The 27,988-nt window shown below is 37.5% G+C and overlaps 1 protein-coding gene across 4 annotated transcripts in view; it reads left to right on the top strand.

Moving 5' to 3' along the window:
- PPP2R3A (protein phosphatase 2 regulatory subunit B''alpha) overlaps positions 1-27,988 on the top strand; it is a 212,324-nt gene that overhangs the window by 10,495 nt on the left and 173,841 nt on the right. For 3 of the 4 annotated variants that reach the window (XM_045503555.1, XM_045503556.1, XM_045503552.1), the window contains exon 2: positions 20,128-20,281. The exons of the other annotated variant lie outside the window; for it this stretch is intronic. The gene's annotated coding sequence lies outside the window, so the exon portion shown is untranslated. The remainder of the gene's footprint in view (positions 1-20,127; positions 20,282-27,988) is intronic. 4 annotated transcript variants of the gene reach the window in all.

Below are 27,988 nucleotides of genomic sequence, written 5' to 3'. Positions count from 1 at the left end.
GCAGGAGGTAGTTGGAGAGATTGAACCTATCCGAAATTGAAAGTCTCTTTCCTTGTAGAGTATTTGTCAAATTCTGTTGCTGTTCCTCTCAAATTTAGGTGTCCTGGGTGTGTAAGCATAGTTTTTAAAACTAAAGAGTTTTTAGGCATCGTAGAAGAATAAAGGCAGTTCTTTTTACTGGACCAGGAATCCTCACATTTCACTGTATCAGCTTTTAAATGGCTAGAACTGAGACTTTCCTGATTCAGTGGCTAGTAATCTCAGTTCAGTCAACAAATATTTCTTGAGTTACCATTATGTGCTAGGCACCGTACTAAATAATAGAGATATAATGCCTTATCATACAAGACCAGACTCTCTTGACCCTGCATCCCTCTTTAAATCTGTTCCTTTCTACAGTTGTCTAACTTGCTGAGTCTAATTGCTTTCTCCTAGTCCCTCTTGAGTCCCTGCTAATCACATCTTTACCTCCCCTCCCCAACCAAGCCCTCCACATTGTAACTCCATCCAGTGAGTCAGTTCTCAGTCTTTTACTTGATCTTTCAGCAGCATTTTACACAGTTAAGATTGTTCTTCTTTCATTTAGCTTCCAGAACAGTGCTTTCTCTGGATTTCCTCCCACCTTACTAGAGGGTTTTTTCTCAGTCTTTTTGCTAGTTCCCAATCATCTTCCTGATTACTAAAAGTTGGGAGTGCTGTTTACTCCTCAAACCTCTGTTCTTCGTTATCAACCCTATTTCCTTGCATTTCACTTGGTCTCATGACTTTAAATACCATCTATACGTCATCAGCCACATTCCAATGACTATGAGATTTTATCTCCAAGTTAGACCTCTTCTCTGAATCTTATAGTCTGATATTAAAGTGCCTGCTTGATATCTCCATTTGGATATCTAATAGACCTCTCAAAACTGAACTGATTTTCCCCTCCAAAGCCCACTCTTCCTGTAGTCTGTCCCATCTCGTAAATAGCAGCTCCCTTCTAGTAGCCCAGACCAAAACGCTTGAGTCATCCTTGGTTGTTGTCTTTCTCTTTCTTCCCACATTCAGTCTGTCAGCAAACTCTGTTGGCTCTACTTTCAGAATGTATCTAGAATTGGTCATACACCACTATCTCTCCTGCTTCCACCTTTTCCAAGCCATCGTATCTCACCTGAATAATTGCCATAGCCTAATTCTTTTTTCCCTGCTTTTGTCTTTGCTCTCCTACAGCCTGTTCTCAACACAGCAGCTTGAGGGACCCTATTAAAAGTAAGTTCTTCACTCAGAGGCTTTATGCTTACCTACAAGACCCTACAGAATCTAAACCCCCACTTACCTCTCTGGCTTCATCTCCTGTTCTCCACTGTGCTTACTTTGTCCGAGTCACAAATGGCACCTTGCTCTTCTTCCAACAAACCAGTTATGTTCCTGCCTCAGGGACTTTGCTTTCCCCTCATACCTACAAAGCTTTCTCCCTCACTTCCCTCAGGTCTTTGCTAAAGTTCATTTTCTCCAGTACTCCCTATCTCCTTCCCTTTCAAACTCTGCTTCCCAGAGCTCTCCTTAGTCTGGGTGCTGCTCTTACCCCACCCCCTGAGACTGAGCACTAAAGCTATTCCTCTCCCTCCTGTTTGTCTTTAAGTTTATAGTTGAAGAGTCTCTTCAGTTAAAAAAGCAATTTGAAAACTGCTCGTCTGTGAGGTTAGAAATAAAAAGCAGAGATTAGCGGCCATGAATGGAGAGGGACTTAGCAAGGGCACACTTATCCTTTCCATTTTGTGGATCAAAGGCATGGTCCCTATTTTACAGTCTTGGAGATGGATACTGTAATACTGTTCTGATAAACACAATGCTCCTATTGTATCAAGCCTTCCCCGCAAGTACTGTGGCTCAGGTGTCAGTATTTTGTCTTCCTTCCACATAGTACGTCTTGGTATTCTGGCAGTTCTGTTGGGACCTCTTCCCCATGGTAGGCCCTGCTCAGTGAGTGGAAGAGGCTCAACTGGTACTGGTAGCAGTATTGGGATCTATGTATTAAAGGCAGTTAAGAGTTACATATAATGGAGAGGGAGTGTTGATTCTACTGTGAGATGTCCAGACCCTAAAGAAAAGGGCAAACAGATCACATATAGTGCCAGTCTCCTTTGATAGCAAGTTCAGAGGCTTCATCAGTTTTTCAACCTGTCTGCATTATCATGGGTTATTGTTAGTATAGCCTGGAATGGTGCTTGTTTTGATATGCCGTTTTTAAAACACAGTGCATTATTTCTAATGAATTTTTAACCAGCAGGTATTATATAAGTATATTCTTCTTGCCTTGGCTCTTTTCCTAGATAAGCTGATTTTCTTTTTTTTTAATTTTTTTAAATGTTTATTTATTTTTGAGAGAGACAGAGACAGAATGCGAGTGGGTTGGGGCAGAGAGAGAGGGAGGCACAGAATCTGCAGCAGGCTCCAGGCTCCAAGCTGTCAGCACAGAGCCTGACACAGGGCTTGAACTCACGAGCTGTGAGATCATGACCTGAGCCAAAGTCGAACACTCAACCGACTGAGCCACCCAGGTGCCCCTAGATGAGCTGATTTTTCTAAATGACAAATGAATAGATAAATTATACAATTTCAGGTAGTGGCAATAGTGCTATGAAGAATATTAATGTCCCATAATAACAAACACTTGAATCATTTCCAATTTTTCTCTCTTAAACAATACTGCGATGAACAAACATCTTTGTACTTATGCAGATGTGTGATGTTTGTATTGCATAGATCTGAAAGATGGAGTTGCTGGATCATCTAATCATATAATCAAAATTTTAAAAAAATACTGCCAAATTGGTCCCCAAAGTGTCTATACTAATATTATAAACATAATTAAAAACAGTAATGTGTTTCAGTTTTTCAGTAATATTTCCTTTATTTTTCAGTCACAGTAGCAGTATTGAATACATTTCTTTATTTAAAAAAATTAACATAAATCTAAAAATCCTCATGCCTTCACTAATTAACAAATTTTTGCCTCTCTTAAAAGTTTTAAAACCTCATGCCCCCTTGTTTTCACTTTTATTTCCCTGTGGTTGAATATCTTTTCTCGAGGTTTTGACCATTTATATTTCTTTTTCTGTTTTTTTTTTTTTTTTTTGGATAGCACAACAAAGACTGTTAGTTACCTTTTATGATCCGTTCTTCCTTCATCTTCAGTAGTGGGAACCCCAGCTTTTAGCCAAGCCCATTGATGCCCATCTAGAAGACTGCATTCCTTGGTCTCCTAAGAGCTAAGTACAACCATGTGAGTTTTAGCTGATGGTACACAAGCAGAAGTGTTTGGTGTGATTTTCTGAAATCTCATTAAAGGGAGAAGACACTCTCTTCCTCATTCCTCATCCATCCTGTATTGGAACACAGATACAGTGATGGAGCTCTAACGGCCGGCTGTCCTAGGAAAGCAGAACTATCTTTGTAGCTCAGTGAGCCAGAAAACCTGGGCCTCTGACCATTTGTTGGAGTCACTGTACCAACTTTTAACTTCTTTTGCATGAGAGAGAAGTTTAACTTCTATCTTGTTTAATCACTCTTATTTTTGGTTTTTCTGTTATATGTGGCATAACAAATACTTGTCTTATTTATTTGTAGGAGTTCGTTGTGTTGCAGATACTCATCTTTAATATAAAAATGGCACACATTTTTCTCCAGTCTGTTCAAGTTCTCTCCCTTTGTTTGTAATAGTTTTTAATTTTGATCTCAAATTTACCTGTCTTTGCTTTTGTGACTTTTGATTTTGCTTTTTTTTTTTTTTTTTTTTTTTTTACTATTTAATGGACATTTTTCCTGCCCTGAAGATCTAAACATAGAATCTTATATTTTCTTATACTCTTATAGAAAATTGTAAGTCTTTAATTATATTGAATTTATTTTTATGCATAGTGGAAGGAGGAATCTTGTTCAGTTGGCCATTCATAACAAGTAGCATGTCAAATTATTAATAAATTCTCATATGCATAGATTGGTTTTAGAACTCTGTTTAGTTTCATTTATCTTTGGTTCTTTGCCAATAATATACCTTTAGTTACTGTAGCTTTATAATGTGATTTTTGGTGAGGCAAGGTCTTCTTTTTCTGTGTTCTTTTTTAGAAATTAAAGGTTAAATGGCTGTAGCACAATATTTGGAAAACATGTATAAGGTGAAGAGTATAACAATACAATGAACATTTGCTTAGTACCCATTGCTCAGTTTAAGGGACATATATTGCTATTACTTTGTCTTTGTCCCCCTACCCTAAAATTGTCTTGACTCTTGCACATTTTCTCTTCCATGCAAAATTTTAGAGTTAGATTATAAGTTGATCTTAGAATTAATTCATACCAGTGAAGGCAGTAATAGTGTCTTTATTAATAACTGCTTTCTGAAAAACAATAAACTAATTATTTAAATGCTTTTACTATATAAAAACAATTTGATGTGATGTGAACAGTGGTTACGAGATACTAGTTGAATGTGATTATGAGCTCTAGTAGTTGTCAGTTGAGCATTTGTTTTGGTGGCTTTTGACCATTACACTGTTTTTATTGTTTTATTGAGATATAATTGACATATAACACCATATTAGTTTCAGGTGTACAACAGAATGATTCAATATACATATATATTGTGAAATGATCGCCACAATGTCTAGTTAACATCCATGGCCACACAGTTACAATTTTTTTCTTGTGATAAGAACTTTTAAGATTTAGTCTCATCAACTTTCAAATATACAATAGAATATTATTAACTGTAGTCACCGTACTGTACATTATATCCCCAAGACTTATTTATTTTATTGCTAGAAGTCTGTACCTTTTGACTACCTTCACCCATTTTGTTCACCCCCTACTCTCCACCTCTGTCAACCACCAGTCTGTTCTTTGTATCTGTGAGTTTGGGTTTTGTTTTCTTGGGAGGTTTTTTAGATCTCACATAAGTGAGATGACACAGTATTTGTCTTTCTAACTTATTTCATTTAGCGTAATGCCCTTAAGGACCATCCATATTGTCACAAATGGCAGGATTTCTTCTTTTTATGACCGAATAATATTCTCATCGTGTGTGTGTGTGTGTGTGTCTGTGTACCACATTTTCTGTATCCATTTATCCATTAATTGACACGTAGGTTGTTTCCATGTCTTCGTTTTTGTAAATAATGCTGCAGTGAACATGAGGGTGTAGATATCTTTTTGAGTTAGTGTTTTTGTTTCCTTCAGGTGAATACCCAGAAGTGGTCTTGTGGGGTCATAAGTAGTTATATTTGTAAATTTTTGAAGAACCTCTGTACTGTTTTTCATAGCGGCTATACCAATTTACTTTCCCACCAACAGTGCACAAGTGTTCCCTTTTCTCCAGTCCTCACCAGCAGTTGTTATTAGTTGTGTTTTGATAATAGCTACCCTAACAGGTGTGAAGTGATAACTCATTGTGATTTTGATTTGCATTCTCCTGATAATCACTGATGTTTAGCACCTTTTCATGTACCTGTTATCAAAGAACTTGTTGCCTGTGTTTTCTTCTAGGAGTTTTATGGTTTCAGGTCTTACATTCAATCTTTAATACATTTTGAGTTGATTTTTGTATATGGTGTAAGATATTGATCCAGTTTCACTCTTTGTGTATGGTTATTGACTTTTCCCATCACGATTAATTGAAGAGATCATTGTTTCCCCCATTGTTTATTCTTGACTCTTTTGTCTAAATTAATTGACTATATGTGGGTTTGTTTCTGGACTCTATTCTGTTCCATTAATTTATGTGTCTGTTTTTATTCTAATTTCACACTATTTTGATTACTGTAGCTTTGTAATATAATTTGAAATCAGGGAGTAATGCCTCCTGATTTTTCTTGTTGCTCAAGATTGTTTTGGCTATTCATGGTCTTTTGTGGTTCCATGCAAATTTTGGAATTGAAAAATGCCATTGGAATTTTGATAGGGATTGCATTGAGTCTGTAGGTTGCGTAGTTATGGACATTTTGACAATGTTAAGTCTTCCAATATATGAGCATAGAATATATATACATTTATTTGTGTCTTCAATTTCTTTCATCAGTATCTTTCAGTTTACAGTGTACAGGTCTTTCACCTCCTTGGTTAAATTAATTCCTAGGTATTTTATTCTTTTTTTTTTTTTTTTTTTTAAAGAAAGTAGTTGTAAATGGTACTTTTTTTTTTTTTTAAGTTTATTTGAGAGAGTACACGCACATGCGGGAGGGGCAGAGAGAGAGGGAATCTCAGGCAGGCTCCACATGGAGCCCGATGTGGGGCTTGAACTCACAAACTGTGAGATCATGATCTGAGCTGAGACCAAGAGTCAGTCGTTTAATCGACTGAGCCACCCAGGCACCCCGGGATTCTTTTCTTAATTTCTAATAGTTTATTATTAGTGTATAGAAAATCAACTTTACAGAGTTCATTATATGAGTTTTTTGGTGGCGTTTTAGAGTTTTTTTTATATATGTAGTATGTCATTTGCAAACAGACAGTTTCACTTCTTTCTTATTTGGAAGCCTTTTATAAAATTTCTTTTTCTTACCTAATTGCTCTGGCCAAGATTTCCAATACTGTGAGAAATAAATGTGGCAAGAGTGGGCATCCTTGTCTTGTTTCTGTTCTTAAAGGAAAAACTTTCAACTTTTTAACCACTTAGTATGTTGCTAGCCATGGGCTTGTCATACATGGGCTTTCTTTGTTGAGGTACATTCCCCTCTATACCCACTTTGTTGGGAGTTTTTATTGTGAATGGATGTTGTATTTTGTCAAATACTTTTTCTGCATCTTGAGATGCATTATAAGATGCAGATGATTTTAAGTTTTTATCCTTTATTTTGTTAATACGGTATTTCACAGTGGTTGATTTGTGGATGTTGAACCATCCTTGCATCCTTGGAAAAGATCCCACTTAATCATGGTAGATGATCCTTTCGTTGTATTGTTGAGTTTGGTTTGCTAATATTTTGTTGAGGAATTTTTGCATCTATATTTATCAGGGATATTGGCCTATAATTTTCTTTTCTTGTAAGGTCCTTGTCTGGTTTTGGTGTCCAGGTAATGCTTGCCTTGTAAAATGAATTTAGAAGCCTTTCTTCCTCTTGTTGTTTTTTTGGTAGATTTTCAGAAGGACCATTAGGCTGTTTTTAATTGTTGTTTCTTAGTCATAAGTATAGTTTAATTTGTACTCATAATTGGCTATTGCTTAAAAGTGGAACATGTGTGAAACAGATGTCAAAACGTCATAAATTAATGAGCATAAAAAATGATAATTCTGAAAAACTATTTCAAGATGTCCTTTATGGAATACATAAGCTGCATTCATCTGATGAAAATTTTTATGAAACATCAAGATGTCTCTAATACTAAACAAGCTACATGATTATAGGAAGCTGGATAAAGGATATAAGGGAATTCTCTGTTCTATCTTTTCAGTTCTTGAAATCTGTATTTCAAAATAAATGGGTTTTTTTAAATCATTATAATGTAGAAACATTAGCTAGGCATGCCTTATGTTTACAGTTATACATGTATTCATACATGTGTATAACTGGCATTTGCTATTGCCTATTTTTTTTTTCAACGTTTTATTTTTATTTTTTTTGGGACAGAGAGAGACAGAGCATGAATGAGGGAGGGGCAGAGAGAGAGGGAGACACAGAATCGCAAACAGGCTCCAGGCTCTGAGCCATCAGCCCAGAGGGCTCGAACTCACGGATCACGAGATCGTGACCTGGCTGAAGTCGGACGCTTAACCGACTGCGCCACCCAGGCGCCCCTGCTATTGCCTATTCTTAAAGTCACTCTAGAGAAAATAATTTTGGATCAGTTCACTAAATATAAATAGCAAAGTAAAGACATGCTATTGAATCTCATGAAATATAGAAGGGGCCTAATCAAATTAAGATGGATTGTCAATTGAAAGACTCCATGTTGTATTAAATAAGGAAGAGGTTTGCTTTAAAATTTATCAACTTAACCATACAGTGGTATTGTAGACAGCTGGATGTTTATTTTATTGTAATTGATCTTCCTCTGCTTAGGTATTTAAAATTCTAAAAAGAAAAACTTAAGCAATTGAAAATGTGAAAAAGGAAAAAATATGGGGTTATTCAATCCAATTTGGCTTTTCATTTATTGGTAAGAAAAATCTACAATGTACTGTTTGCTGAGAACTTCTCTCAAAGTGTAGCATAAAGCCATCTCTCCTATGTTGACATTTTAAAACAACTAGGAGAGCTTTGGTAGCTCAGTTGGTTGAGCATGACTCTTGATTTCAGCTCAGGTCATGATTCCAGGGTCATGGGATTGAGCATGGAACCTACTTGAGATTCTCTGTCTCTCCCTCTGCCCCTTTCATCTGCTTGTACTCTGTCTCTCTCTTAAATTAATTAATTAGTTAATTAAACTAACTAATAAGTTAGTTAAACTAACCTTCGACTTACAGAAGAATCTCAAGTATCAGTTTTAAAAATCAGTTTGTTGGGGCGCCTGGGTGGCTCAGTCGGTTAAGTGCCAGACTTCAGCTCAGGTCATGAACTCATGGTTTGTGTGTTTGAGCCCCACATCGGGCTCTGTGCTGACAGCTCAGAGCCTGGAGCCTGCTTCAGATTCTGTGCCTCCCTCTCTCTCTGCCCCTCCCTGGCTTGCGTTCTGTCTTTCTCTCAAAAATAAATAAACGTTAAAAAAAAAATCAGTTTGTTTATTTTGGATGCTATAATACAAATGAAATTTCAGCCTACATTTCAGTATACTTTTGGTGCTAAGTCCCCATCTTTTAATTTAATACATTTGGTTAAAAATCCATCTTTCAGTTTCTTGATAATTTCACTGGACAACATATGATTTTCTTTACATGATAAAACAGTTCATCGGTGACTAGAAGTCAAAACTTGTCCTTAGATATTATCAGCATAAAGACTTTACCATGTGAACCTTGTAACAAATCTTCAATAATATGTTGACCTAAAATAGAAAATTTTATTTAAATTTGTTTTATCATGTGTCATACAAAACTTTTTAAATTCCTAAGGAGATTTCCAATATTACTTTAAAAAAAAGGGCTTTTTTAATGTTTATTTTAGAGAGACAGAGTGCAAGGGGGGGAGGGGCAGAGAGAGAGAGAGGGAGACACAGAGTCCCAAGCAGGCTCCAGGCCCTGAGCTGTCAGCACAGAGCCCGATGCGGGGCTCAAACTCAGAAACCATGAGATCAGGACCTGTGCCTAAGTTGGATGCTTAACCGACTGAGCTACCCGGATGCCCCTGCAATATTACTTTTTAAAGCTCATTGGTCAAAAAAGGTTGAGAAACACTGATCTGCACTGAAATTGTGCTATTTGATGTCAGCTTGGGCCTGCCTGGATCCAGAATGGCCAGACTGGAAAAGACATGTACTATCATCACAATGTAGGGATATGAAGTATCCTATGATGAGGCCCTTTAACTGAAGAGTGCAACATTGCTACTCACTTTCAAGAGGGTAATAATTTCCCCCTTTCAATCCGTTTTCAAGAGTGGACAGATAGATGGGCATGTGTATTGCTCAGCTCCCTTCATTATAATCAAAGATTAGAATGTTCAAAAGACTCTTGGCAGCTAAAAACCATGGTAAGTATTCACTTACATATGATGGGTTTTTTGGTTACAGATTTAATGAAGAGAAAGACCAAGTGAAGGAAGGAAGTAGAGTATTATGAAAGCAAGAGCTTAAAGAAAAATAGAGGATGAAGTTGTATGAGTAGAATCAAGGAAGAATCATGTATGTTTGCATGTCAGAGAAATTGGTTTTAAAGAATAAATATCCAGTTAAAGATATGATATCCAGTTAAAGATATCCAGTTAAAGATATGATATCCATATAAAGATATGATAAATATCCAGTTAAAAAGCCTGTTTATAATAAAAATACATAGGACATATATCAGTTTGCTCTAATTTTATTAAGTACAGCCAGCTATCATGGAAATGAAACGTGCTTCTTTCTCTCTGTATTATGTCTGCTCTACTTAATACCAGCTTCTCCTGCCATGTTGCTTATAATGGATGCCCCCAAACAGTGGCCTTAGTCATCAAATCTGAAGGACCTTTAAGGTCTAGAACTCTCAGCTTATTACAGTGTTTCAGTGCTTCAGTTCCAGGTAGCCAGGAGAGAAAATGTAATTGGCCTGCCTTAAGTCATAGGCTCAATGGGGCAGTTCTGTGCATCACATACTTTCCAGTTCCTGGTTACTTTCCTGCTACCACTTCTTGTATGCTTGGCCTAGACTAGGAAAAAAGTCCTCTTTTATAACCAGTTGTGCTCTCTGTCTCTGATTTGTTATAAAGTTGCCTCTCAGTACTAGGGCATTTGTAATGGGGGCCAGGGGTGCTGGTCTTAGGTTCAAAGCATATACTAAACCTTTTCATCAGGTAAGACACAAGATTAAGCTGAGCAGTTATCAGAAATGTCCAAGAGGACCCCTTCATCCTAGATAGCATCAATCAATTCCTCCTTAAATTGATGATAAAAGATGACTTTTTAACTAGTCTAGGTCTTGGCCAAGGAAACAGAATAAATAGTAGCATATTAGCAAATTGCCTACCCCCTTCTTCCTTCTCTTTCTCATTAAGTGCTTCCTCTGTGCCAGGCACTGAGAGACAGTGGTGAACAGGCAACAAGTTCCTTACTTTTGTGGAGTGGACATTGTGTTGTAGGGATAATACAGTATGTGTAAACAATAAATAAAACAGTTCCAGGTAATGATAAGTGCTATATACAGACAGTAAACTGGATAGTGGAGTACAGAGTAATGAGATGAACTTGGTCAGGAGAGAGGAACAGGCTGTTGGAGGAACTGAAAAAAGGCCAAGGAGAAAGCAGTGTAAGGTGAAGTAGGAGAAATGGTAGGCAGATTCTGGAGCTATATTAGGTTGTGGTAGAAGAGTTTAGATTTGTTCAAAATGGAGCATTTGAAACAGGAGAGCAATTCACCGTGTTATTTATCACTTTTGTGCTGTGTGGAGAATAACTGGAGTATGGAAAGGCAAGAGTGGAAGCAGAGGCCAGGTAGAAGGCTGTGACAGTAGTGCAGGTGAGAGATGATCATTTGGGCCAGGTTCTAGCAATGAGAAAGTCAAAACTGAGAGATTTCGGAGGTAGGGTTGACCTTACTGAGTGAGTTTATATTCCAGAGATGGCCTATATTTATGGCAGATAGCCATTCCACTTTTATGGACTTCTAAACACCTACCAAGGTACCGGTAAAATGCCCTCAATAACATATTCTGATTGTGTATGTACTGGACTATGAGGTGGTCTGTCTATCCAATAAGTAATTAATAGTAAACCCTTGCTAGGCCTCATCTGCAGAATAAGCAGCTGAATAAAGAACTTTAGGAATGTCTCAGGGGTCTCAGGGTACCTGAAACCAAATGACAAGTCAATGAGGTAGGTTTGGTGGCTTCTCTGACCCTAGACTTGGACTTGTCATTTCAGTCTGACATGTCACATGTATGATCAGCCAATAAAGTCATGAATAAACTTACTTGCTCTATTACAGCAGTTAGCTCTTTATTCTCAACACTCCTGCTGTCAAATTTCTGACTCTGTGCTCAACCTCCATACCTGCTTTGGGACTTTTGGTTTGGACTTCTATCATGTCTCTTTTGGGCTTCTTGCAGTTGAGCCTTGCTCTCAGTTCTGCCTTCCTGTCTGATCTCAGTATCCACTTCCCCAGCTCCCCCACTGCCACCCCAACAACACTCCTTTCATATATATTGAATGAAAAAAATTTTGTGCTGAAATCATAACTACAGAACCCCACCACAGGTAGTGATTCAGACTTGTGCCTCATGGGTGTTTTATTTAGGGACTCCTCTTGAGCCCACAGGACTACAGCCTTTTTCTTTTGCCTGAAACTGTTTTGTAGGCAGACAGTGCTTCATGAGCTCTTCAGTGGGCAAGCTCAGAGACTTATTGGATCAATGCAAAAATAAATTATCTTATTTGTGATAAGACTTAAGATATGTCAGGATTGATTATTTAGAGGGGATCAGTGGAGCTACAAAATAAAATCCTGAGCTGTATCCAGGGCAAAACATGAGAAGTGGGGAAGCAGTGGGTTCTGTTGAAGGACACATGTGAGACCTAAAGGGACACATCTAAAAATTGTGAAAGTTGTCAGCTCAAAAAAATCTGTATATCCTTTTTACCTGGAGATATTTCCTTTGGGCTTTTGCCCTGTTCCCCTGCCCCATTTGACGTTTGGGGTACTCCACAGCATCTGACAGTTCATACATGAAGAAAATATTGTTGGGGTGCCAGTGGCTCAGTTGGTTAAGCATCCATCTCTTGATTTCGGCTCAGGTCATGATCTCAGGGTCATGAAACTCTGGTTCCATGCTGGGCTTGGAGCCTGTGTAAGATTCTCTCTCTCCCTCTCCCTCAGCCACTGTCCCACTTGCGCTTGTGGTGTTCTCTTTCTCTCTCTCTCTCTCTCTCTCTCTCCCTCTCTCTCCCGTTCTCTCTAAAAAAAAAAAAAAAACAACCCAAAAAAACAAAAAAGAAAATATTGTTGCATCCTCTTTTATGCTGTGTGCTGGCTACATGTTGGGGAGATGAAGATGTATAAATTGCAGTGGCTTTCTAACCCATCTCTGCTTCATCCCTGATTTATCACACTGCCACCTGAATCCTTTCATCTTCCTGAGAAATGATAGCAGTGCTATAAATGCCTAATAAATACTTTGTGAATAAATGGAAATTACTTCCAAGTTTTTGCTTCTGTCCAGAGAATCTTTGCACTGTGCCTTTGTATTTATGTGTCTTCTCCAAACCAAATCTCTTATTTCACTGTTGTGTTACATTTTTTTTCTTGCCCTGATAATTGCAGTTCTTCCACATTTAAAGTCTTCTGCATTTTCCATTTCTCTCCTGTTGATTTAATCTCACAGGTCACTTGTTCTGAAAAATTATGCTTTATTTGTGGCATTATGGCATGTCTTATATATAATTCTATTTCTGGATATGATCCCTTTTGTGAATATGCTTTTAATTATGTCTGAGTCAATTTTATTGTTGAACAAGCTCATTTTCTTAATTATGATTATAAAGTTTGGTAATACAGGAATATACTTACAGTCTGGTAATACAGTCTGAAGTTCAGATAGGTAGCATTAATATTATTCATTGGTTTTATGAATCTGACTTTAAATTTTACTCCATTAACTATATCTGTTATGGTTTTCTTTTATATGTCTATTTTATGTGTCACAATTTTATCACTCACTAATAAATTTATTAAGTTTTCGAGCTTTCTAAAAAATAAAATTGGGGCTAAAAAAAACCTTGTTTTTGTAATTTAGGTTACTACAATAACTTCAGTGTTCTATATATTTATCTCCTTCCTTCCATTCTTCCTGTCTTCTTTTTTTTTTTAATTTTTTTAAAATGTTTTTATTTATTTTTGAGACAGAGAGAGACAGAGCATGAGCAGGGGAGGGGCAGAGAGAGAGAGGGAGACACAGAATCTGAAGCAGGCTCCTCCAGGCTCTGAGCTGTCAGCACAGAGCCTGATGCAGTACTCGAACTCAGAGTGTTAGATCATGACCTGAGCTGAAGTCAGATTCTCAACTGACTGAGCCACCCAGGTACCTCCTTCCTGTCTTCTTAATGTCTACCAAGATTTCAAGACCATTCTTTTCCTAGAAATAGGGAAATCTGGGAGTATGGCAGGGACCACATACTGACTACCCCAGCTCCACTAGTCTTAATATGGATATGCTATAGGACAGAGGGGGCTTTGATGTTCGAGAAACCTGGGCCTAGATCAGTATTTCCATTTCAATTTCTCTTAGCCTCTGTTTCTTCATCTGTGGAATGGAGATAATGTTAATCTCAACGTTGGCATAAGAACATTAGATAATACCTTTAACTGCTCAGCACAATACTTGGCGTTATGCATACTTTAAAATGATGATGTAATAATGGTAATCTTCCCTTTGAGAGCCCAGTATAAGAAGGGTCAGTAGGCATAGCAGCATGCCTCTGCCTCTACCCCAACCCTTCACATATACCTCTTCCTCTCATCTAAGGAATACAAGCCCAAGATGAAAGGCCAAAAAGAGGAAGCATACCTAGTTCTTCCTTTCTTACACTCCTTGTTCTCTGTTGTTAATGGCAGCAGAATTGCTGTAGAGGTGGTCTTATGTCTGATGTATATCCATTCCTTTGATTCCTCCAGTGGGGGCCTACAGAGGGATGGTCTTACTCTGAACTCACCAGTAAATTTTTCTTCAGGTATATGGGTATTAAAATATACTTTTAGATGTTCTAAAAGCTTAAGGTATGACCATGAGAAAAAGTGGCTGAGACACGGTAGAAAACAATATCAACAAAATTATCATTGTGGAGATAAGGTCAAAAAACTAAGAGGCCAGGATATCAGATGGATTATCTATTTGGTGTTGAAATCAATTAGAGTGTAACAAATAGTGTTGGAGTGACAGTGAACCGAAAGCTAAACTCATCAAGGAATGAAAGGGAAACTTAAATACCATAATAAGGAAGGCTAGTGGGTGGTAGAATCTAATGATACATAACTGAGCAGGGGATTTGGGGAGAGGGATTTGGACTGGAAGTTGCAATGAGGAACAAGAAAGGCATTTACCAGGCCTCGTGTTCGAATGGCATGGAAGAGAAAAAGAGTCATCATCTAAGAGGGCTACAAGGAAAGCAGTGTCCTCAGGGGAAAAGCCCAGAGCCCAGTTTCAGTTTAAATAAGAAGGCAAAGGAAGCTGAAGAAAGCTTCTGAGAAGAGGTCCAGGATATGGGGATTTTGCTGGTATCTCCCTATGAGTCCCACAGGGGTCAGTGGAAGGATTTCAGGAGATAGGAAAGAGGCTTAGATTCCATCATCAGTATTATCATCTGTTCCTTTCAAACATCCTTAATCCCTTTGCACTTCTCTCACTTCAGCAGTCTTGCTTGGCTAAACTACAGTGCTGATTAAATCTAATTCTTTGCCTGTTCCTTGCCTGTAAAACCATGCTGCTGAGCTTGCATTAAATTAATGATCATAACTTCAAGTGGACCCATGACGTTTGCTGGAAGTCATACTAGATTTCCAGTCATTTTCTGTTTCATCTCCTCCTAAATGACTATTGCATATCTTCAATCTCATCATGTCTTCACTATCTCCTCACCACTCTTCAGTTTCAACTGATGACCATGCTTCCTATTTCAGAAAAGAAACAGGAAAAAAAGAGCTTTTACAAGCTTTTGCCACCACAGATAACTAGTACCTGCAGCGGTATTCATATACCCTACTTTCTCTCCCATTACTGTGAAAGAACCAGCCTAGCTAAGGTCTTCATAATTCTTTCATATCAATTTACCCCCTTCTTAATCATTGTTTCTTACACATGAAAAAATAGGCTTTTATTGCTCCCATCTTCAAAATAATCCTTCTTGACACCACTTTCTCCTCTATTGTCTTATTTCACTTGAACTTCACAGTAAAAGTTGAAAAAGAAATGTCTACATTTTGTTGCTAGTTTTTCTTCTCCCATTTCTTTTTTTTTTTTTTACCCAAGCCAAACAGATTTCTGCCCCACAATTCCATCAAAACTGCTCTTATCAATATTGCACTGTATGTTAACTAACCAAAATTTAAATTAAAAAAAAAAGTTCTTATCAGTTACTAGTGATGTCCATATCTGTCATTTCTCAATAATTATCTGACTTAACATTCAGGAGCAGAGTTATCACTCTCCTCCTTGAAACACCTTCTACACTTGGCTTCTAATATCAAATATATAATATCATATCGTTGTTAAGATCATGCCTTGCTTGTAATGTATGCAGAAACATGAGAGACCTGTCGAGAATTGTCTCACAAGCCCTATCTCTCTGGCCACTTCTTTTCAGACTTCTCCCCTGACTCCTTGTCACTTCTTCAAACTAGAGCTGCACTTTCCAGTACTGTAGCCACTAGATACATGTAGCTATTTAAAATAAATTTTCAGTTATTCAGTTGCCTGGGCATATTTCAAGTGCTCAATAGCCACATGTGGATGGTGGCTACCTATTGAATGGAACATATATATAAATATGTCATCATCACAGAAAGTTCCTTTGGATAGTACTGCTCTGTGTATTTGAGTACCAGAAGGCCCAGCCTTTGGATGTTTCTTCTAACAGAAATTTATAGAATCTTGTAGAATATGATATAGGATAAACATTTCTATATATTTCTTTCTCTTTTCTTTCTATATTCCCTCCCTTTATCATCTCCTCTAGTCTCAAGGCTTTAAATGTGACTCAAATTTGGATCAGCCCAAATCTCTCCCCTAAAGTCTACACTTGATTCTCCAGCAGCATTCTGCATATCTGTACCTGAGTGTCCCCAGGCATCTCAAAAGTAACATCCCAAACTGAACTAGTAACCTTCCTTGCCACCACTCCCTCTCCTACTGACAATTCTGTTATTCCTGCGGTCTTTCTAGTCTCAAAATGCCTGTTCTCTTCTTCCAGTTGTTCAAGCAAAACAAAAAAGTAACAGTTTTTAAAAATCAACCCGTAAATTCATCTTGACCTCCCTCTTTTCCACAAAGCTCACACATCTGTTCCGTTGACTCTTGTTTCAGATTCTATTTAGAATCTGACTACTACTCATGCTTCCCCTGCTACCAACTGGTCCGAACTAGCATCATGTTTTGCCTGGATTATTCCAGACGTATTTGGCCCCTTTTTGGAGTCCCTGCTTTCTCTCTTGTCTCCTGTAGTCAACTCTTATCACAGCAACTAGAATGGTCTTGTTAAAAAGTAATTCAGATCGTGTCATTTTTCTGCTCAGAGTTCTTCAGTAGCTCTGCATCTCACCCAGCAAGAGTCCGAGTCTAGTCACAGTGGCATTCTCATTTTTGTTGAAACAGTTAAGATGTGCTCCCACCTCAGAACACAGAGCCGTTATAGTTGGTTTTCCTCGACCTCCTTCCCCCCCAGCTCATCTCCACACATGTACTTCTTCCCTCATGGTACTGGCCTATTGAACAGACCAGGCCAACTGTCTTATAAAATGATCCATACCTTGAATTTCTCTTGTTTCCTTATGGTAGTAACATATTTTGCTACTGCCCACATTTCCTATAACTGGACATTAGATCTCCAAAGTTGGCTAAAGCTAAATATTTTTGGCAAGAGAACTTCGTAAGTAATACTTTGATCTTCACATTGCATCATATTGAGAGAGGTACATACTATCTGATTGTCCCACAGCTAGTGATGCTGTGTTTAACTAGGGTGTTAGACGGTAACTTTCACATCCCTCCATTATTAATTTACGTTTTTATATTTATTAACACAGTCTGAAGGGTGAACGTTATGTTTCTTTAATCCTGTGTGATTTTAAGTGTATAGTTTAGCTGTGGAACTTTTTTTTTTCAAATGAAATATTTTTTGGAGATCCAATATATAAAACAGATGAAAGCAGAGCTATTCTGGTTGCAGTGGGAAATGCCTAGTATTGGCAGCTTCCAAGGGAACTCTGACCAGCATACTTTGCAACTCACAGAGCCTGCCTAAACACGAGGAAACGGAGGTGGTCTTAAGTCTACCTAGCATGTCACCAGAAAGGCTTAATATACTGTCAGAGCACAATTTGGGGGGCTCTGTCACTTCCTTGGAAAGCTGTGGTTGTGGATGACCGCTAGAATGGCACTTGGATTTTCCCTGGCAGTCCGCCCACTGTTTTTAGTTGTCTAAGTGCTTGCTTTGACATTCTATCTGTTCTGCAGATGTGAAGATTTGAAATTACTTCATTTTTAGTGTGTGCTGGGTTGCAGTCTCTTTTTTTGTTGTTGTTGTTTCCCTTTTGGAAAGTTTTTATCCACAAAGAATTTCAGATTCAGACATTATTCATCTTATGTCTGGAACACTAAAATCTCATGAGCTCCCATATGTCTTATCTCTTTCCACCTTTAGAATATTCAGAATGCTGCCACAGCTAAAGTCAGTTTTATCATTTTCTTGGTGCTTGCTTCATTTCTATACCTTACTTATTGTACAGGATAATGTGCCTTAGTAGAGAATTCAGTAAGTAAATTTGGTATATAAGATGTATGATGTACATTTTTATTTTCATGGAAAGATGTTTCCCTATATTAAGTGGAAAAAGCAAGTAATAAACTATAATTCTTATTTTTGTTTTTAAAAAAAATCATATTCATGGGGCACCTGGGTAGCTCAGTCAGTTGAGCATCCAGTTTTGACTCAGGTCATGATCTCAAGGGTTTGTGGGTTCAAGCCCCATGTCAGGCCTTGTGCTGAAAGCTTGGAGCCTGCTTCAGATTCTCTGTCTCCCTCTCTTTCTGCCTCTCTCCCACTTGCATGCATGTGCTCTCTCTCTCTCAAAAATAACCATTAAAACAAAAAACACATTCATAAAAATCCTCATATCTGTTTATGTTGTGTATATATGCATAAAGCCAAAAAATGACATTTACAAAAATGTTCACATTGATACTCTCTCCAGGTGTGTGTCGTTTTTTTTTTTTTTTTTTTACTCTTTGTGTTAATCGCATGTGTGTACTCTCTATTTTTGCGGGAGGTAAGTTTTATTTCTATAGTTATTACTTTTATGAAGATTAAAACTGTTATTTAAAAAGTAGGCAACAGAGGCACCTGGGTGGCTCAGTCAGTTAAGCACCTGACTCTTGTTTTTGGCTCAGGTCATGATCTCACAGTTTGTGGGATCAAGCCCACATCAGGCCCTGCACTGACAGTGCAGAGTCTGCTTGGGATTTTCTCTCTCTGCCCCCTTTTCTCTTTCTCACTCGCTCGCTCTCAAATAAGTAAGCTTAAAAAAAAAAAAAAAAGTAAGCAACAATTTTGATCTGTCAAATCCAAATTGCATTGAAGTCAATTCTAAGCCCCCTCCCTGGCTTTCTTACAGCCATGCCATACTTTGGGATTTTCCCCTATTCTCTTATCATCCTATTAAAGCAGTTGTTTCTATTTATTTTACTCCAGGTTCCTGGTCATCTTCTAGAATTGCCCACCTGGCTCTGACAAGCATCTCTGCTCACTTGTACCAAATTTAACTTGGCAGGAAGGGAAAGGAAGATGTAAAAATTATGTTCTAACAGGAACTATCCCTAGAATGTGATCTTCATCAGGGACCAGGAGAGCCTCAATAAATACCTATTGAATAAGTTGATGTATTCTTTTTGTTTCATTTCTTTTATTCCATAAGTTTCTACAAGACAAGAGCTTTGTTTGTTTTCTGTAGTGTCCTGAACATTTTGGGTACTTAATATGCATTAGTGAATAAAATCTCTTAAGATTCATAATTTACTTAATAAAAATGAAATTAAAATCTGTTGTCAACTTTGACCAGAACTTGCCTCGAAGCCTGTCTTCATATTTGATCCTGGAATAATACCAAACTCCTGGTAGCTCCTCACACATCTCATGCCACTTCCTGCCTTGCTTTCTTTGTCCACAAGGCATTTTTCCCTTTCTTCCTGTAGCCAGCTACTTCTACTCTACCCTAGGACTAGACTTTGCAGTCCTCCTTTCTGGGATGCCTTCCTTCATATGAAGGTTACTTGTCTTCTTTCTCTGCCTACTCGTGTTGTAAGCTGTTTGAGGCAAAAATCACTGAATTCGTGTTTTCCTCATCTTGAAGAGTACCTGGCCCTCAAGTGTTTTTTACATTGTGTTGAATATATGTTATTCCAAAGTGTCAAATTATTTTTATCAATAGAATATGATTTTATTTTTATATGATCACCTCCAAAATAAGAAAAAGACTTAGAAAAGGAAAATACTTAAATAAAAGTAACGTGAAATACTCTTGGCAGAAAGAACTATTGTTGAGTTTTTTAATATATAATAATTTTTAAAAATTATAGAATAGTAGAACTTTAACCTGTAAATTTTCCTTTCAGAGCCACTAAAGGATATCAGTAGCTTTTCAATTTACATGCATTAAAAATTAATAGCCAGTTCATTATACTTTTTTCTACATCAAATAATAAAAAAAGTTTTTTAGCAAAATACAGCTATTTACTAATTCAAAACAGGCAAAAAAAATTTGTTTTTCCTCATGTTCCCTAGACCCCAGAGCCATCTTCTGTCTTGTTTTCCCAGAAGAGAACATCAAATGCCAGTGAAGGAAACGACTTGACCAACTTACTGAGATGGTCAGTACAGAAGCTAAGCTGGGATGAGAAGCTCCTGATCACTGACCTGGCACTTTTCCCCTCAGCCATATTTCCTTTTCTCCACTGGAGTAAAAATAAAGGTAAATTTTTAAACACTTTCTAATTCCCATATGCTCAAAGTAGGCCTGCTGCTGAGATACTCTTATTTTACCTTTAGTCTTATTATTAAGACATTAGCCCTAAACCTAAAGCTTTACTTGTCTTTCATATTCATGTATTCAGTTTCTTGGAGCATCAGAAAAATCTTGCCTTCTAAGAGATTTCCTAATTTACTTTCTCACCTATTTTTGAAGTGAACATAACAAATAAAATATTCAGGTCTCCTTTTTTTATCTTCCAAGTAGTTCAATGGTATATGTTTTTGTATTCCTCTAAATTGTTCTCTTGGGATCAGTTTCCATACTGAGTCATCCACCAAATAGTGCCTGTGTTTTCTAGGCAGACTGATAGTTTTATTATTTCTAAATGACTCATTACTTGTGAATCATTGCACCTTGTGTATTCTGTTAAATAAAAAATTTTTAGGTATTTTTCTATAATTTTTTTTCCCTTTTGCATCTTCACGTGTCCCATCTAAATGACGTGGCTATATTAGCCAATTTTCTTTTGTGTCTGTGATTTCTGTTGATCATTTTCTTCCTGAACCCTTTCAGCAGTTGGGATAAGCAGTGGAAGTTCTGTACCTCATACTCTCAGCTGCAGATGTTTCCTGAAATAGAACACATAAATAGCAACATAAAAAATATGTGTAACACCAATCTCTGTTTTCCATCATTACATTTATTTTGTTTAAGGTTTTAATGTCCCAGATTTTTCCATGAAATTAGGGAGAAACACCTATAAAAGAGAAGCTTTGCACGCAAAATCTTTGTAATTCAGCATGTTGAAAGAATGAAATACTTTTCTCCCTTGACTTCTGTGTTTTCTGGGCTGGTTTTCTTCCTGCCTTCTAAAAATTCATTCTCTGTCTCCTTCCTTGCATCTTTTTCCTCCCCCTGTACGTGGCAGCCTTCCTCAGAGTTTTGCCTTTGACCCTTTTCTCCATGGATGCCTGGTCAGTGATGTCCATGTTGTGGCTTTAAAACCACAAAGTCTGGTGCTTATCCCAAATCTTTATTTCAACTCCTGTCTCTTCACTGCCAAGTATATCCTTCTGCATGAGAAATGTCTTCTGGATACTCCACCCAAACCACCATGCCTGAAGCTGCATTCATCTCCCCTGTACCCTTACACACACCCACCTCACCCACCTCATGTTCACATCTCTCTAAAACTCATTTGTAATTTTAAAAATTTATTATCAAATATTATATATTATTTCTCATATTAAAGTATCAGCACTTAAAAGACTTAAATATCAGTTTGTACTCCCAAGTTGGCCCACTCCTCAGAGATAACCACTGTGGATTTGTTCTCAACTATTTCTTTTATTATTTGCCTCCATATTTATAAATGCATATATTGCAAATTTGTCATTCATTTATTTTAAACATCAGGTCTTGCCTTCCTAATATAAATTTCAGTTCTCTTTCCCCTTTTTCATCACATTAACAAAATAAAAGGTAAAAATTATCATCTCAATAAATGCAGAATAATCAGTATTTGCCAAAATTAAATAACCATGTGAGATTTTTTAAAAACTCAACAAATTAAAACTAGAAGAGAACTTTCTCAATCTGATAGAATACCTATCAAAAAATCTGGAGCTATCATACTTAATAGGTGAAAGATAGTATACTTTTCCTAAGATCAGGTATAAGGCAAGGATTTCTGAACCAACCACTTCTATTCAATATTGTTCTAGAGATCCTAGCCAGTATAGTAGGCAGTAAGACAGTATATATTGTAAAGGAAAAAATAAAACAATCTCTATTGTCAGACAACATGATTATCTACATAGAGCATCCCAGGGTATTTACCCAAGAAATACTGTAATAAGCGGATTTAATGAAGTGGCAAGTGACAAGATCAATATACATAAATCAACTATGTTTCTACCTACCAGCAATAAACAAATGGAAAATGAAATTAAAATAATAGTATCATTTGCATTAGCATCAAAAATATGAAATACTTGGGAATAAATTTAATAAAAGGCCCATAAACATTGCTGAAGGAAATTAAAGAGCATCTAAAATCAATGGAGAGCTATGTTGTGTTCATGGATTATATAGATTGGAGACTTGATATTAAGATCTCTGTTGTCAACACATGGAGATTTAGAGTCAATGAAATTTCAATCAGAATCCTAGCAGGTTTTCTTTGTGAAGATTGGCTAGTTGATTCCAAAATTGATATGAAAGTACAAAGGACCTAGAATAGCCAAAACAATTTTGAAAAAGAAAAAAAAAATGAGGATTTACATTACTACGGTTGACCCTAGAAACCACATGGGAGTTAGGGGCACCAACCCTCCATGCAGTTGAAAATCTGAGTGTAACTTTTGATTCTCCAAAAACTTAACTACTAATAGCAGTCACTTTTTACTACAGTATGGAATTTACTGGAGAGAAGAACTACTTTCATGGAGATGATTAGTGTCATATGGCCTTTCAAGTAAATGCTTGTAACACTTGAGCTCATGGCAATAGCAACAGGAGATGGCTACAAAATTATTACAGTAATACAGTATGTACTGTAGTTAATTTTATGCAGTTATGATTTAATATTGCATCTTTACTTTTGTTTATGTTTTTCTTGACTGGGAATGGTGCCATGTATGGTTTGTGTTTGTGTATGTTTTGATAAATCTTAACTTTTCTTAATTGATTTGCATATATTTTATGGTAGTAAATGATAAAGTAGACTATCTACATATATTTTATGCATTCGTGACATACCTAGCCTTTTCTTAGTTTTTTCAATATTTCAAGGATATGGGGTTCATCTGTGAGGTTTTTCAAAGTATAATAATTAAGACAAAATGGAATTGGAGTATATAAAGACAAGAGAGTTAAAGAATCCAGAAATAAACCTATGTGTATGACTATTTTTCAAGAAAGACTCCAACATGGGGATAGGCTTTGGTGGGGACAGGATAGTCTTTTGAACAAATGGCTACTGGGTGATCTTCAAACTCAACCTATTAACTACAAAAGAGAAATTGATTCATTGGATTATTAGAAATTAGTAGGATTAAGACCTCCTTTTCAAAAGCTTCTGCTAAGAAACTGAAAGCCAAAGACCAGAAGATAATACTCATAGCTAAAATATACAAATGTACTTCTAGAACTCAATAATCAAAGACAACCTAAAAGAGTTGAATAAACACTTCATAAAAGAATATATATCTAAATTGTTAATAAGCATATGAAAAAATGCTCAATATCATTAGTCACCAGAGAAATGCAAATTAAATCCATAGTGAGATACCACTTCATATCCACTAAAATGGATAAAAGTAAAGTAACCTATAAGTATCCAAAAGGATATAGAGACACTACAGCTCCCAAGTGTTGCTGATGAAAATGTGAAATAGTAGAACCACTTTGGGAAACAGTTCTACATGCTTATATAAAATTAAATGTACACTTGTCATGACTCAGTAATTCCACTGTTAATTACCCAGAAAAAATGAATGTATATCCACAAAGACTTTTACTTGAATGTTCATAGCAGCTTTAATTCATGCTAACCCAAACCAGAAATGACTCAAATGTCCATCAACTGGTGAGTAGAGAAGACAAATTTTGATACATTCATATAGTAAAATATCTACTAAGCAGTAAAAAGGAATATACAACTGATGCATGCAGTAACATGCCTGAATCTCAAAACCATTGTGTTAAGTGAGAGAAACCAAACTAAAAAGTATGTATATTGCATGATTACATTTGTATGAAGACCTAGAATCAGATCAGTGATTGTCAGATACTGCAGATCAGGGGAAATGATTGGCACAGGGATATTTTTAGGATGGCGTAAATGTTTTGTCTTTTTTTACGGCAGTGGTTACATGGTTCTTGTTAAATCTTATTGTACACTTACTATGTACATTTTTATTGTATGTAAATTACACATCAGTAAAGTTGATTTAAAATGAGGGTGAGGCTCCAGAAAGCTGAGAGGAAGCTCTCTGTGGGTAACATTTGTCAGTTAATAGACTTCACTGTAACATGATGTGGTTAGATGGGATTTCTAATCTCTAGTAAAGGATTCTTTAATCCACATTGGTGGATAGGAGGTAGAGGTAATCAGCCTGGTTTCTAGGGACCTAGACTTGGGCAGGGGAAAGTGGGCTTATTCAGAATGTAGACTTACTCAAATTCCAGTCCTTTACCATCCTCTCTGTCTGCCCCTGAGGTTGGTGCTTTCCTGGTTCAAGTTTTTTTTCACCAGCAAATAAACATTCTCTCTTCAAAAGGGTGAAGGGGTGATTTTATGAGTTTGTAGAGTGAGACTGGGAAGGTCTATTCCTTTGTGGACTTTCAAACAGTCCCCCTATGTGCGGCCCTCTATCCTAGCCCATTTCTTTTTTCTTTTTTTAAAATTTTTTTTAATGTTTGTTTATTTTTATTTATTTATTTTTTTAATTTTTTTTTCAATGTTTATTTATTTTTGGGACAGAGAGAGACAGAGCATGAATGGGGGAGGGGCAGAGAGAGAGGGAGACACAGAATCGGAAACAGGCTCCAGGCTCTGAGCCATCAGCCCAGAGCCTGACGCGGGGCTCGAACTCACGGACCGCGAGATCGTGACCTGGCTGAAGTCGACGCTTAACCGACTGCGCCACCCAGGCGCCCCAATGTTTGTTTATTTTTGAGAGACAGAGACAGAGTGCAAGCGGGGGAGGGGTAGATAGGGAAACAATCCGTAGCAGGCTTCAGGCTCCGAGCTGCCAGCACAGAGCCCGACCCGGGGCTCAGACTCACGAACCGTGAGGTCATGACCTGAGCCAAAGTCGGATGTTTAACCAAGGGAGCCACCCAGGCGCCCCTATCCTAGCCCATTTCTAAACCTTTTTTGTGCTGTTCAGGGTGAATTGGTTTGTTTGACATTAGTATGCCTTCCTCCCCTACTCTGCTAAGTCATTTACTAATCATTCCTGCTTCTGTTTTCTATCTCCAAATGTAGTGATTTGGGGTTACAGGAGTCAGGGTCTTTGAATATGGAATTTACATTCCTGTTTTTATTCTTACTGGTTAGAGGATACCTTAAAACTGAAAATCTATGCTGTACATTTTTAATTTCAGCAATGTCAAACTCATTATAATTCTCCAAACACACAAGGCCTTTTGATATCTCTGTGCCTTTATAGAATTCCTTTTTGAATATAAGGTCTAGTTTAATCCCTTCTTCATTGTAAGCTCTTATCTTTCAAAATCCAGTTCTCTCCCTCCTAACTTTTGTCTGCAGCTTCTGTACCTTTGTTTCACAACAAATCCACTTCATCAGAAATAGCCATATAGCAGTTTTCTATGGAGGAATACATGGAGCCACTGGAAGGTACTTGTGAGACTAATTGTAAACCACTTAAAGTGGAAGAAATAATAAGTGCTGAATGAACTCTGAAGTTGGATATGAACCACTTAGGCAGTTTGTTGGTACTAAAGAACCAGGAGAGACAAAAGGCTTGGGAGGTGGGTGAGCAACACACAGACACAGCAAGACCTGAGGTGGAATCAATGTAAATATGCAGAATAATTAACTAAGTTCCTGAGACATCTGTATTGTGTTCTCTACTTTCGATACAACAGATGTTCAGACTGAAAAATTGTGCTGTATATTTCGAGTCAAAGATTGAAACACTCATTTCATGTGCTATTAAGACAAAAAATTCATGGGTGCCTGGGTGACTCAGTTGGTTAAGCATCCAAACCTTGATTTGATTTTGGCTCAGGTCATGATCTCATGGTTCATGAAATCAAGCCCTATGTCTGGCTCTGTGCTGACAGTGCAGAGCTTTCTTGGAATCTCTCCCTCTCTCTCTGCACCGCCCCCCCAAAATAAATAAACATTTTTTTAAAGAAAAAATTCAAAACTATGATACAGTGCTTTCTTATCATTTAGAACTTTTTACTTATTGCCGGGGCGCCTGGGTGGCGCAGTCGGTTAAGCGTCCGACTTCAGCCAGGTCACGATCTCGCGGTCCGTGAGTTCGAGCCCCGCGTCGGGCTCTGGGCTGATGGCTCAGAGCCTGGAGCCTGTTTCCAATTCTGTGTCTCCCTCTCTCTCTGCCCTTCCCCCATTCATGCTGTGTCTCTCTTTGTCCCAAAAATAAATAAACGTTGAAAAAAAAAAAAAATTTAAAAAAAAAAAAAAAAAAAGAACTTTTTACTTATTGAAAGAGTTTTTTGGACTTATGTTGACAGGTGTTTGTATTTATCACTCTTGTGCATACATTGTCTTTGGGATTATCCCATAGTCTGGAATTTCTTTGAAATCCCACTTGCTAAGGTTACCAGTGACCTTCACATTGGCAAATCCAGTGGGTAATTTTTGTTTTGCTTTCACGTCTCAGCAGCATCCAATACGAGTGACCTCCATTTTGAGTTTCTCCTTCAGCCTCCGTGAGACTGCTTTCTCCTAGTTTCCGTGTTACTTATTGGCTCTTCCTTCTTATGTTTCCTCTAAAAATTCTGTTCCTCTGTTTAACCCAGAAATGCCAGTGATCCCAGTTCTGTCCTCAGCCCAGAGCTCTTCTCACTGTATGCACTCACCCTGAGTAACCTCTCAGGACTGCATTGCCAACCCAGTTCTTTCTGCTGTCCTCCAGATTTTTTTATTCACATGTCAGCACATTCACCACTTACATATGCCACGGGTACCTCTTCACGCAACACATTCAGAAAAACACTCTATTTTTCTATGGGCACCCTCCCTTAAAACAAAAGCAAAAAGTCTGTGTTGGGAGTAGCAACACTAGTCCCCTAAAACCCAAGCCTTAAACACAAGATTCCTCCCTCTCATTTTCTCCTCCTCCTCTTCTGTGAATTCTTCTTCTTTGACTATCTTATCACTGCCCTCCTCTTTGTTAACTACTGCCACCTACTTGGTTTTGGTTCTCACCACTTCTTGCATGGATTATTACAATAGTTTCCTAATTGATTTCCATGTCTCCATTCAGCTGCTAGAATGATCTTTCTAAAATATAAATTTGATCCTGTTACTCCCCAGCCTAAAAGGTCTTTTACTTATGATTTTCAGAATTAAGTTCAGGCTCTTCATTTATCACACAAACCAGTCTATGGTCTAGTTCCTGCTGCTCTCCTGGTTTCCTCCCCTCTTGCTTGTCTGCACACTCTCCCCCAGTGAAATCAGCTGGAACTACTTGTAGTTCCAAACTCAACTGTGCCCTGTTAGGCCTCGGAGCTTTCACAAATATGTTTTCCTTTGTCTAGAGTATTCTTCTTTCCTTTTTGTCTAATTTTCGTTGATCCTTCAAAACTAGGTACATCCTTCCCTTACTTTGGGAAGTCTTGCCTGACTCTTCAGTCTAATTTGGATGCTCTCTATCAAAATAGACAAGAAGACATAAAGAAAGGCTTCACAAATTAACACAAAATACAGAATGTCTGTGAGGTAAATAAAAGAGTGTTCAGGCACAATTTAAAACAATGCGCTTCCATTTTTTCATCTGTCAAGTTAGCAAAGATTTAAAGAGTGATGTCTCTCAAGGAAAACATGGGGAAATGGGTCCAATCCTACCCTGATATTGGAAGTATTAATTTGTCATTTTTCTGGAGGAGAAATTGACCTTGTATATCTAAGAATCTTTAAGATGTGTACACATACATACACAACACTGCTTTTGACTCGGCATTCTGCTACTTAGAATATATCTTAAG

Source organism: Leopardus geoffroyi, chromosome C2, assembly GCF_018350155.1.
Source record: "Leopardus geoffroyi isolate Oge1 chromosome C2, O.geoffroyi_Oge1_pat1.0, whole genome shotgun sequence".
Lineage (NCBI taxonomy): Eukaryota > Metazoa > Chordata > Mammalia > Carnivora > Felidae > Leopardus > Leopardus geoffroyi.
Note: the sequence above shows the minus strand (reverse complement) of the source record. Positions and strands in the feature narration are given on the sequence as shown.